At 40.8% G+C, this 13,807-nt stretch overlaps 1 long non-coding RNA gene across 1 annotated transcript in view; it reads right to left on the bottom strand.

Moving 5' to 3' along the window:
* Window positions 1–976: 976 nt before the first annotated feature.
* The window catches only part of LOC128664106 (uncharacterized), an 80,466-nt gene continuing 67,635 nt past the window's right edge, over window positions 977–13,807 (bottom strand). Inside the window, exon 5 of the long non-coding RNA XR_008402921.1 lies at window positions 977–1,340. This is a non-coding gene — a long non-coding RNA (uncharacterized LOC128664106). The remainder of the gene's footprint in view (window positions 1,341–13,807) is intronic.

Here is a 13,807-nt window from a genome sequence, read left to right as displayed (position 1 = left end):
TTTTTTAGGTAGATTGTGTCAATGTCTTTGTCTCTAACAGACAAGTGACAATTTTATTGGGTTCCATTTTTCGGAACCTTCAGTCTCTATTATTTCCTTCAGTTGCTATATGCATGGAAGTTTTAGGTCTCATGGCAGCAGCATTGGATTCGATTCCCTTTGCTCATTTTCATAGCAGTTTTTTATGCTGAATTAATGGTACAGGGATTCTAGGATATCACTTTTTATATCTTTGAATCCCAATGTTCAACTATCTTTGACTTGGTGGTTAGATCACCATCATATAGTTCTACGGGTCTCTTCGGTTCATTCAACCTGGACCATGATCACTACAGATGCGAGTCTTTTAGGTTGGGAGGCTGTCTGGGGATCTCTGTCAGCACAAGGGGTTTGGAAATCTCAGGAGGCGAGATTACCATTCAATATTTTGGAACTCTGTGCATTTCTCAGAGTTCTTCAGTTTTGGCTTCTTTTTGAAGAAAGAGATGTTTATTATTTTTCAGACAGACAATGTCACAACTGTGGCGTATGTCAATCATCAGGGTGGGACTCTCAGTCCTTAGGCTGTGAAAGAAGTATCTCGGATACTTACTTGGGCTAAATCCAGCTCCTGTCTAATTTCTGCGGTCCATTTCCCAGGTATAGACAATTGGGAAGCGGATTATCTCTGTCAATCAAGCTTTACATCCGGGAGAATGGTCTCTTTACCCAGATGTGTTTTTTCAGGGGCCTATTCAGGTCCGGGGATCCTCAGGCGGAAGCAGTGTATGCATTGACACTTCCTTGGGGTGTGGTGAGGGGTGTATTTATAGGCATTTTAAGGTTTGGGAAACTTTGCCCCTCCTGGTAGGAATGTATATCCCATACGTCACTAGCTCATGGACTCTTGCTAATATGAAAGAAATGAATTTATCAGGTAAGTTCGTACATAAATTATGTTTTTTAACTACGACTTCTATCTCACACAGGTGCCAAATTTATATTCTCAAACTTTTTACTGATTAATCTTTAAAAACTTTTTCATGACAGGCCAGTTGACAGGTAAGCGATAAGCTGTTTTTGAATGTGAAATTAAACTGGTTGGAATCCAGGCCTTTGTGTTTAATTTTTTTGTACGTTGACCTCTAGGAATATAAATAAGATATTTTTCTATTAATAATTGTGGAAAGTAAATGTTTTTGAGTTTGAAATGAATCAAAATATTAGTGCATCCATTATTTTCTATTCTTGAATCCATCCAGTTTTCAGAATTTCATGATAAGTTAGTTTATACAGTATAAAGATTCTCCACTGTTTCCATCTGTGTTTTTTCTAAACCTCCAAAGTTTACCATTGGTGTGCTGAAAAATATTAAAGGGAAACGAAAGTCAAATTAAACTTTTATGATTCAGATACAGACCAATTTACTTACATGATCAAATTGACTTTTTATATGCACACTTTGAAGCATCAGCTACTACTGAGCATGTGCTAGAGTTTCCTATGTAAAAGAGTCTGTGATTGGCTGGTTGGTGTCACATGATACGGGGGCGCCAAGAAAAATAAATTACATTTTAAAATTTGTGAGAAAAAATACTGCTAATTTAGTTATAATTACTATTGCATTGCCTTTTCTCTTGTAAAGGTGTATCCAGTCCACGGGTTCATCCATTACTTGTGGGATATTCTCCTTCCCAACAGGAAGCTGCAAGAGGACACCCACAGCAGAGCTGTCTATATAGCTCCTCCCCTAACTGCCACCCCCAGTCATTCTCTTGCAGCTCTCGACAAGAAAGGAAGTATCAAGAGAGATGTGGTGACTTAGTGTAGTTTTTACCTTCAATCAAAAGTTTATTTTTAAATGGTACTGGCGTTGTACTGTTTTACTCTCAGGCAGAAATTGGAAGAAGAATTCTGTCTGGAGGTTTGATGATCTTAGCGGTTTGTAACTAAGGTCCATTGCTGTTCTCACACATAACTGAAGAGTATGGAAAGAAAACTTCAGTTGGGGGGATGGTCTTCAGATTGCCTGCTTTGAGGTATGTTCAGTATATTTTTTTCTAGAGAGATAAGGTCTAGAAAATGCTGACAGTGCCTGGTATATTTAAGGTAAGCCTGATACAGTGATTTAACAGCAACTGGGATCATGCTTGCAAAAAAGGGTATTATTCATGTTAATACTCATATTACTTAGTGTAAAAACGTTTGCATGTTTTATAGTAAACGATTTTTCTCTGAGGGTGATAAATCTTTATTTGGGGCCTAGTTTTCCACTTGGCTTGTTAGATCACTCCTAGGAGTACTTTTTTTAAGGCCCTCTGACATTCAGTGCATGGTGGGAGGGGCCTATTTTGCGCACTTTATGCGCAGTTGATATTCAGACTGAGACATCCAGCTTCCCTAAAGGAGTCTTCTGGCATCTAGGACCACTATAGAGGGTGTTTTTCCTGCAAAAATCGTGTTTAAGGGCAGGTAGGAGCCACAGCAGAGCTGTGGCAGTGTGTTTGACTGTTTTTTAACGGTTTTACCGTTTTTCTAATCCGTTTTGGGGCCTACGGGGTTAATCATCCATTTGCAAGTGGGTGCAATGCTGCTTTAGTCTCTTATACACACTGTAAAAATTTCGTAGTTTACTTCTTTTTATCACTGTTTTGCAGTTTATGTGGTAGTTTTTTTTCTCTTAAAGGCACAGTACCGTTTTTGTTTAATTGCTTTTTCAAATTTATTAAAGTGTTTTCCAAGCTTGCTGGTCTCATTACTAGTCTGTTAAACATGTCTGACATAGAGGAAACTCCTTGTTCATTATGTTTAGAAGCCATTGTGGAACCCCCTCTTAGAATGTGTGCCAAATGCACTGACCTTTCTATAAGTTATAAAGACCATATTATGGGTTTTAAGGATTTATCACCAGAGGTTTCTCAGACTGACAAAAGGGAGGTTAAACCACCTAGCTCTCCCAATGTGTCAGAACCTATATCTCCCGCGCAAGTGACGCCAAGTACATCTGGTGCGTCCAATGCGTTTACCTTACAAGACATGGCGGCAGTTATGAATCATACCCTCACAGAGGTATTGTCCAAACTGCCAGGGTTAAAAGGAAAGCGAGCCAGCTCTGGGGCTAGAACAAATACAGAGCTTTCTGACGCTTTAGTAGCTATGTCTGATATACCCTCACAATGTACAGAAGCCGAAGCAGGAGAGCTTCTATCTGTGGGTGACATTTCTGATTCAGGGAAGGCGTTACTTCAGTCTGACTCTGAAATGACAGCATTTAGATTTAAGCTTGAACACCTCCGCTTGTTGCTCAGGGAGGTTTTAGCAACTCTGGATGACTGTGACACCATTGTAGTCCCAGAGAAATTGTGTAAAATGGACAAATACTTTGCAGTGCCTGTTTACACTAATGTTTTTCCAATCCCTAAGAGGTTTTCAGAAATTATTACGAAGGAATGGGATAGACCAGGTGTACCGCTCTCTCCCCCTCCTGCATTTAAAAAGATGTTTCCCATAGATGCTGCTACACGGGACTCGTGGCAGACGGTCCCTAAGGTGGAGGGAGCAGTATCTACCCTAGCTAAGCATACAACTATCCCCGTAGAGGACAGTTGTGCTTTCCTAGATCCAATGGATAAAAAATTAGAGGGTTTTCTTAAGAAAATCTTTATACAACAAGGTTTTATTCTCCAGCCTCTTGCATTGCCCCAGTCACTGCTGCAGCGGCTTTCCGGTTCGAGTCTCTTGAAGAGGCTCTACAGGTGAAGACCCCGTTGGATGATATTCTAGACAGGCTTAAAGCTCTTAAGTTAGCCAATTCATTTATTTTGGACGCCATTTTTCATTTAACTAAGCTAACGGCTAAGAATTCAGGTTTCAGGTTTCAAAGTCTAAGTTTCTCAACATCCCCTTCAAAGGGCAGACCCTATTCGGGCCTGGACTGAAGGAGATCATTTCTGATATTACTGGAGGAAAATGCCACGCCCTTCCCCAGGATAGGTGCAACAAATTAAGGACCAAACAGACTAATTTTCGTTCCTTTCGGAAATTCAAGAGCGGTGCAGCTTCAATTTCCTCTTCTGCAAAACAAGAAGGAAATTTTGCCCAGTCCAAGCCAGTCTGGAGACCTAACCAGGCTTGGAGCAAGGGAAAGCAGGCCATGAAACCTGCTGCTGCCTCTAAGACAGCATGAAGGAGTAGCCCCCGATCCGGGACCGGATCTAGTTGGGGGCAGACTTTCTCTCTTTGCCCAGGCTTGGGCAAGAGACGTCCAGGATCCCTGGGCTCTGGAGATTGTTTCCCAGGGATATCTTCTGGATTTCAAGGCCTCATCTCCAAAAGGGAGATTTCATCTCTCACAATTATCTGCAAACCAGATAAAGAGAGAGGCATTCTTACGTTGTGTTAAAGACCTTCTGGTCATGGGAGTGATCCACCCAGTTCCAAGGGAGGAACAGGGGCAAGGATTCTATTCAAATCTGTTTATAGTTCCCAAAAAAGAGGGAACTTTCAGACCAATCTTGGATCTCAAGATCCTAAACAAATTTCTCAGGGTCCCATCCTTCAAGATGGAGACTATTCGAACAATCCTACCTTTGATCCAGGAGGGTCAATATATGACTACCGTGGACTTAAAGGATGCTTATCTCCACATTCCGATACACAGAGATCATCATCGGTTTCTCAGGTTTGCCTTCCTAGACAGGCATTACCAGTTTGTGGCTCTTCCCTTCGGGTTAGCCACAGCACCAAGAATCTTTACGAAGGTTCTAGGGTCCCTACTGGCGGTTCTAAGGTCACGGGGCATAGTGGTGGCCCCTTACCTAGACGACATTCTGATACAGGCGTCGACTTTTCAAAGGACATTGTTCTGGCCTTTCTGAGGTCTCACAGGTGGAAGGTGAACGAAGAAAAGAGTTCTCCCTCCCCTCTCACAAGAGTTTTCTTCCTAGGAACTCAGAAAAATCTTCTTTTCTACTGAATCTATCAGACAGAGGTCAGGTTGTCAAAGCTTCTAACTTCCTGCCGTGCTCTTTATTCCACTTCTCAGCCGTCAGTGGCTCAGTGTATGGAAGTAATCGGCTTAATGGTAGCGGCAATGGACATAGTTCCGTTTGCCCGCCTACATCTCAGACCACTGCAACTTTGCATGCTCAATCAGTGGAATGGGGATTACACAGATTTGTCCCCTCTGCTAAATCTGGATCAAGAGACCAGAGATTCTCTTCTCTGGTGGCTATCTCGGGTCCATCTGTCCAGGGGAATGAGCTTCTGCAGGCCAGATGGATTATAGTGACGACAGATGCCAGCCTTCTGGGCTGGGGTGCAGTCTGGAACTCCCTGAAGGCTCAGGGTTCGTGGACTCAGGAGGAAGCCCTCCTTCCGATAAACATTCTGGAACTAAGAGCGATATTCAATGCTCTTTAGGCTTGGCCTCGGCTAGCTGTGGTCAGGTTCATCAGATTTCAGTCAGACAACATCACGACTGTAGCCTATATCAACCATCAGGGGGGTACAAAGAGCCCCCTGGCAATGTTGGAGGTTTCAAAGATAATTCTAGGGGCAGAGGTTCACTCTTGCCATCTCTCAGCTATCCATATCCCAGGAGTAGAGAACTGGGAGGTGGATTTTTTAAGTGGGCAGACTTTTCATCCGTGGGAGTGGGAACTCTATCCGGAGGTATTTGCCCAGTTGATTCAACTATGGGGCAAACCAGAACTGGATCTCATGGCGTCTGGTCAGAATGCCAAGCTTCCTTGTTACGGGTCCAGGTCCAGGGATCCCAAGGCAGTGCTGATAGATGCTCTAGCAGCGCCCTAGTCCTTCAGCCTGGCTTATGTGTTTCCACCGTTTCCTCTGCTCCCTCGTCTGATTGCCAAGATCAAGCAGGAGAGAGCTTCGGTGATTTTGATAGCTCCTGCGTGGCCATGCAGGACTTGGTATGCAGATCTGGTGGACATGTCATCCTTTCCACCATGGACTCTGCCGCTGAGACAGGACCTTCTACTTCAAGGTCCTTTCAAACATCCAAATCTAATTTCTCTGCGTCTGACTGCTTGGAGATTGAACGCTTGATTCTATCAAAGCGTGATTTTTCCGAGTCGGTCATTGATACCTTAATTCAGGCTCGAAAGCCTGTCACCAGGAAAATCTATCATAAGATATGGTGTAAATATCTTCATTGGTGTGAATCCAAGGGTTACTCATGGAGTAAAGTCAGGATTTCTAGAATCTTATCCTTTCTCCAGGAGGGATTGGAGAGAGGATTGTCTGCTAGTTCCTTAAAGGGACAGATTTCTGCTCTGTCTATTCTTTTGCACAAACGCCTGGCTGAGGTTCAAGACGTTCAGTCATTTTGTCAGGCTTTAGTTAGAATTAAGCCTGTGTTTAAACCTGTTGCTCCGCCATGGAGTTTAAATTTAGTTCTTAAGGTTCTTCAAGGGGTTCCGTTTGAACCTCTGCATTCCATAGATATTAAACTTTTATCTTGGAAAGTTCTGTTTCTAGTAGTTATCTCCTCGGCTCGAAGAGTTTCGGAGTTATCTGCTTTACAGTTTGATAACCCTTATCTGATTTTCCATGCAGATAAGGTAGTTTTGCGTATCAAACCTGGGTTTCTTCCTAAGGTAGTATCTAATAAGAACATCAATCAGAAGATTGTTGTTCCTTCATTATGTCCTAATCCTTCCTCAAAGAAGGAACGTCTTTTACACAATCTTGATGTGGTTCATGCTTTAAAGTTTAATTTACAAGCTACGAAGGATTTTCGTCAAACATCTGCTTTGTTTGTTGTCTACTCTGGACAGAGGAGAGGCCAAAAGGCTTCAGCAACTTCTCTTTCTTTTTGGCTAAGAAGTATAATACGCTTAGCTTATGAGACTGCTGGTCAGCAGCCTCCTGAAAGAATTACAGCTCATTCCACTAGAGCGGTAGCTTCCACATGGACTTTTAAAAATGAGGCCTCTGTTGAACAGATTTGTAAGGCAGCGACTTGGTCTTCGCTTCATACTTTTTCTAAATTCTACAAATTCGATACTTTTGCTTCTTCGGAGGCTATTTTTGGGAGAAAGGTCTTACAGGCAGTGGTGCCTTCTGTTTAAGTGCCTGCCTTGTCCCTCCCTTCATCCGTGTCCTAAAGCTTTGGTATTGGTATCCCACAAGTAATGGATGAACCCGTGGACTGGATACACCTTTACAAGAGAAAACAAAATTTATGCTTACCTGATAAATTTATTTCTCTTGTGGTGTATCCAGTCCACGGCCCGCCCTGTCATTTTAAGGCAGGTGTTTTTTATTTTTTAAACTACAGTCACCACTGCACCCTATAGTTTCTCCTTTTTTCTTGCTTGTCTTCGGTCGAATGACTGGGGGTGGCAGTTAGGGGAGGAGCTATATAGACAGCTCTGCTGTGGGTGTCCTCTTGCAGCTTCCTGTTGGGAAGGAGAATATCCCACAATTAATGGATGAACCCGTGGACTGGATACACCACAAGAGAAATAAATTTATCAGGTAAGCATAAATTTTGTTTTTTATTGTTCACTTGTTGATTATACAATTTTACTATATTTAATGGTCTTTTATCAGAATGTTACAAGTTTTTGATACTTGTATGTTGATGTTCATCCAGTCAAATAGAGCTTACCTCAGCAGCCAATCAGCATTCAATACTCAAATATGAAATGTACACACTATACTATTCATTCATTTAGGGACATAAGATATTGCAATAAATGAACGTAGTAGCAGAATGTGAACATATTGATACTCTGTTTGCTGCAATAGTTTTTTTAATTGCTAAACTTATTCCACCACGTGCCTTATTTGAAGGAAGAGATTATCCTGACTTTTTACTAAAGTAAACAATTCACATTGTTCAGTAGTTTATCTTATAACCTTTGTTAAAACCATTTAGGAACTACAGGAGGGTTAGGACTGTGCACTTCTAATTCTCAGAACCGGAAACCCTACTATTTTCTTAGTTAAATTATAGGATAATTAGGCAAAATAAATAATGCAAGTATACTGCATTTGTACTATGCACAATGAGTAACATTATATCACAATTTCCTTGTGTTTCATTTCTTTTAAATACCCTTTCCATGAACAAAATTCAAACAAGTTTACTTGCTGTTGTGGCATATGCGTGATTGCAAAATTCTTAATATAATTGCTCTTCAATTAGCTCAAGTGCAACACATTATAGCACTGAAAATGTAGCACTCTTGGAGATCTGAAGTAAAGTGTTATGGCTAGAATATTACAAATCACATATAATATATTCAAATCAAGTATTTCACTCATATATGGAGGCCTATTTAACAAATGTCTGTTGGACCTGATCCGACAGACATCACTGAATGCGGAGAGCAATACGCTCTCCATATTCAGCATTGCACCAGCAGCTCTTGTGAGCTGCTGGTGCAACGCCGCCCCCTGCAGACTCACGGCCAATCGACCGCCAGCAGGGGGTGTCGATCAACTCGATCGGGTTGAATTCCGGCGATTCCTGTCCACCTCATCAGAGCAGGCGGACAGGTTATGGAGCAGCACTCTTTGTGACCACAGTTTCATAACTGCTGTTTCTGGCGAGTCTGCGGGCTCGCCAGAAACACAGACCATCAAGCTCCATTCGGAGCTTGATAGATAGACCCCAATGTGTGTGTATGTATATATATTTATAAATTATTGCAATAAATGTCTTAACAATGATTTCAGAGGTTATGGTACAGTCATGCAAAAAATAAAATACAACCTTTTTTGTTTTCTATAGTTTTACGTATCAGGACATAACAATCATCTGGTCCTTAACAGGTCTTTAAATTAGGTAAATACAACCTAAGATGAACAACATATGACATATTACACCTTTCATGATTTATTTAACAAAAATGGAGAAGTCACGTGTGAATGACTAAGTACACCATTACTGCTTCCATAAGAATTAAGAGACTAAGTAGCAGCCAGGTTCTGCTAATCAAATGTTTTTGATTAATTGATCATCAATAGGTGTGACCACCTCTATAAAAGCCAAAGTTTTAGCAGTTTGCTGGTCTGGAGCATTCAGGTGTGTGTTAACACCACAATGCCTAGGTGGAAAAACATCAGCAATGATATTAGAGAAGCAATTGTTGCTGCCTATCAATCTGGGAAGGGTTATAAGGCCATGTCCAAACAATTTAAAGTCCATCATTCCACAGTGAGAAAGATTATTCACAAGTGGAATACATACAAAACAGTTGCCAATCTTCCCAGGTGTGAACGTCCCAGCAAATTCATCCCAAGGTCAGACTTTGCAATACTCAGAGAAATTGCAAAAAACCCAAGAGTTACATCTTAGACTCTACAGCCCTCAGTTAGCATGTTAAGTGTTAAAGTTCATGACAGTACAATTAGAAAAAGACTGAACAAGTATGGTTTGTATGGAAGGGTTGCCAGGAGAAAACCTCTTCTCTCTAAAAAGAGCACCGCAGCATGGCTTAGGTTTGCAAAGTTGCATCTGAACAAACCACAAGTCTTCTGGAACAATGTCCTTTGGACAGACAAGACCAAAGTGGAGATGTTTGGCCAAAATGCAAAGCACTACGTTTGGCAAAAACCAAACTCAGCACGAATACCTCATACAAACTGTCAAGCACACGTGAAGGGGAGAAGATTTGGAGGACCTGGCCACCTTGTAGTCATTGAGTTGACCATTAACTCATCTGTATACCAAAGTATTCGAGAGTCAAATGTGAGGCCATCTGACAGCTAAAGTTTAGCCGACATTAGGTCATGCAACAGGACAATGATCCCAAGAACACCAGCAAACTAAAACAGAATGCCTGAAAAAGAAAAAATCAAGATGTTGCAATGGCCCAGTCAAAGTCCAGACCTCAACCCGATTGAAATGCTTTGGCGGGACCTTAAGAGAGCTGTGCATAAACTAATGCCTGCAAACCTCAATGAACTGAAGCAATGTTGTAAAGAAGAGTGGGATAACATTCCTCCGATATGAGAGACTGATAAAGTCATACAGAAAATTATTACTTCAAGTTATTGCTGATAAAAAGGTGTAATATGTTGTGTTGTTGTTCATCTGAGGTTGTATTTACCTAATTTTAAGACCTGCTAAGGACCAGATGATTTTTATGCCCTGATACGTAAAAAATAGAATTTAGAGGATGTTCTTTCTTTTTTGCATGACTGTATATGCCAAAGTGTTGAACTGGAAAGGGGTTTTAATGTGTATGTGTGTTAACGTATGTTTTTATGTATATATGTTTGTTAATGTGTGTGCACACAAACACTACTGTGTTAGCTGAACATATCAGGTGAGCCAATGACAAGACGTATATATGACTTTTACTAAATAATGTTAAAAACTGGGTTTATACATACATTTAATTTAAAAGAATATGTTGGTCTACTAAAATAAAGCCAAAAATTAATATGGGCTCTATTTAAGACAAAGAACCCTTGTTAGGGTATTGGATTTGTCTCATGTATAAATAACTAACCACTTGTACTGAATGCTATTGTGATATAGAGTGTGGTGTGCCAGGATTGGGTACTCATAGATTCACCATTAGCAATAACTAGATATGTCAGACATCTATACCCCGTGATGATTATAGGTGGTGAGTATACACCTATTTAAGGGTACTAGGATGTAATATCTGCGACTAATTGCTTATAATTCTGAAAGGTACAATGAATGAGTGAGTGTGATGACTGGAAATGTCCCAATTAAAAATGTACCCCAGCAGGATATCTATTGGCGTATTTGAAATTATACCATTAATAAAGAAATACAGCAGAGATATATCTCAGCCTAGTCTGAATTCATCATATTAATGTCTGGATCAAATAACCCCGAACATCTCTATCTGGTGATGGTATTTAATAACCCTATGTACAGGAGTCTGGAAATACCAGAACATCAATACATTCTAATGACCGATATATCAAATCCGTAGACAGTCTGGAAATGCCAGAACAATTGTACAAAATTACCATAAACAAAAGGCAAGAGAAAAATCTGCGCCTCTGCCTGGGATTATCATATGATGGAAAGTCCGGAAAGCCACACACCTATACCTTGCAGTTACCAGGGTGAAGATAAAGGAATAAGGAGCCGCCTGTTACCTGGTGTTACCGTGTGGTTACTGATAAACTCCAGAGATACTGGACATCTGTGCCTTTAGTTACGGTTATATTGAACCAGTTATCTCAGGTGGGATTACAGGATGATAGCTATATCCAGATATTCCGGACACCTATACCTTGTTATTACCTTAGATAGTAAAAATGCCTATACCTTGTGATTACCATAAAATACAGTGAGGTTACAGGATGGTGGCTATATCCAGAAATTCCGGACACCTATACCTTATTATTACCATAAATAGTAAAAATGCCTATACCTTATGATTACCGTAAATGGTGACAGTTTTTTGTACTATAAGGTTAAATGCCGGATCTTATGGTTACCATAATTGTTAACTAGGCATCACTTGTATGGTTGCAGGATGATAGCTATATCCGGAAATAATGGACACCTATACCTTTTATAACTTTGAATTACCATAAATAGTCAGAATACCTATACCTTGAGATTACCGTAAATGATTACTAAATTTTGTTATACGTTAAAGTTTAAATACCTGACCACATCAGTCCCATAGTCTGGAAATGCCAGACTTCTATACCATATTATTACCGTTGTTAATAGCTCTTGAGTAATTACCGGGTGTCTGGACTTATTAGTTATCAAACACCTATACCGGCTGCTTAAGGCCTATACCTAGAGATTACCATAAATAGTGGATTGGTATCATTTATCAGGCTTAGTCTAAATGAGCCGCCTTACCAAGGTAAGATAAGCCTTCAGAGCGGTCACAAAATTTTTAAATAGGTAGTTATTATTGATTAGGTAGTAGACATAACGTTAAAAACGACGAGAAGGGAAGAGAGGGGGATGCCACTGACGCATTTCTCTTCCCTTCTCGTTGTTGTTTTTCTCAATTTCCACTACCCAGGATTTTTATGAGATACACCTTACAGCTTTAATGGTGCTGTGAATGCAATGCATGTTATGAGGTGTGTATATACAGTCCAACAATTCATTTTCAGCAACATAATGTTTTAAAAATTGCTGTGTACTTACTGCTGTACTTTGTGTATTTATACAGCCTAATAATTAGTAAGGCTATTAGATAGTCAAGATTACTATGACAGCCACAGGGTAGCTACAGGATGATGAGACAATTCAACTTGAAATGGTTTAATAACTTTTGAATGAGGAACCTCATGCTTGTGTGTGTGTAGCAGCACACAACCCTCCCTTATTTAGCACACCGGTTATATACACACACTTTATTACTAATGGTGCTCAAAATCATGAAATACATTTCAGGATTCCTCACTGTGTCATATAACATGATTAAGGGGGAAGAATCCTGCATTGTTTTATATCACTTTGACCACCATAATGAATACGGATTTTATGCATATAACTGTGCTGTTACCTTTGTCTGTTATTCCATGTAGATTTTAAAGCCAACTCATCCCTCTTTTCTTTAGTGAATTGGTGTTGGTTATAGGTTTGTGACACTGACAAATGTAAATAGGGGGGGGGGGGAATTATTACTTACCGTAAAGGCCAGTGCACTGTGCAGGTCCCAAGGTCCTGTCCTTCTCAGCAGAGTCAGCACTCACTCAGCAGCTTGGCTCTATATCTACTAGACCCGTAGGTTAGTGTTTGCCACTAACGCAGTAAGTCTTGACTGTCCTCACATGTGACTCATCTCACCAGCTTGCTGTCGGCTCTCTCTTCCCGCCCAGTCACCTGGCTCGCTCTCAGTGGCTCCTAGTGTGAGAGAGGAGAGAGCGGGCCGCTGATTGGCTCCCGAGGCTGCTTAGAGAGCAGCCTTGTTCAGAACGGTATGGGCCAGGAAGAGACTTAAAGGGACAGTCAACCCATAAATAGTTATATCTATAAAGTTTCCATAGATCGCTTTTTACAAATGTAGCCCAGTTTTTACAGATATTCCGTTTTCAAGTTAAAGCACTTACTTTTGGCGCCGCTGCCATTTAAAAATGTCTATCTGGCTCCACTCCTTTTTCATCATCAGTGACATCATGATCTTCTTGTTATCCCTGTATTTTTTCTATCTTCCTCGTAACCGGCTTTAGCGCATGCGCAATGCGCCTATTGTACTGAAGGGGAACCTTTTCAGACAGGAACAAAAACAGTGTGAAAAAGTTCCCCTTCAGTAGCCTGATTAGTAAAACATGCAAATCCTTTAACAGGTCCCCATGAGTGGTTGATACCCTGGGGAAGGGACAGTGAGTGAGACAGGGTATAAAGTGGCTGGTCACCTAGGGAGGGGGAAATAAGCTTTCATTTAGTAAAGATACAGACTGTGAGGCCAAAATGTTATCCCTGACAAATTGATTAGGTGAGAGAATTGGAGTGTGAGGTGCCGATTCAAAACACTCCTCTGGAACAGAAATGTTTATGAAAGAATTCGGGCTCAGAATATTTCTCTCTGGCATGAACTGTCTGGACACCAATCTAGAAGCAGGAGAGTGCTCGAATTAGAGACTGATAAACTTCCTTTTGCTGAGCAATAACTGGATTCTGCTGTAGAGAAACTGACATGTGTTTGCGATTCAGTCTTAGACTGGAGTTGTGCTTTAAAAAATGTATCAGGAGACAGGGTAGTATGCACTGCATACTCACAAAAAATATTGGGGGTACAAGCACGTTGCTGCATTTCTCCTGTAACCGCCGCCTCCTTACAGCAAATAGATCCTCGATGTCAGAAATAAAGCCCTAGAAAGGTTCTGTGGT

This window comes from Bombina bombina, chromosome 6 (genome assembly GCF_027579735.1).
Source record: "Bombina bombina isolate aBomBom1 chromosome 6, aBomBom1.pri, whole genome shotgun sequence".
Classification (NCBI taxonomy): Eukaryota; Metazoa; Chordata; class Amphibia; order Anura; family Bombinatoridae; genus Bombina; species Bombina bombina.
This window is presented reverse-complemented; position numbering and strand designations above follow the sequence as displayed.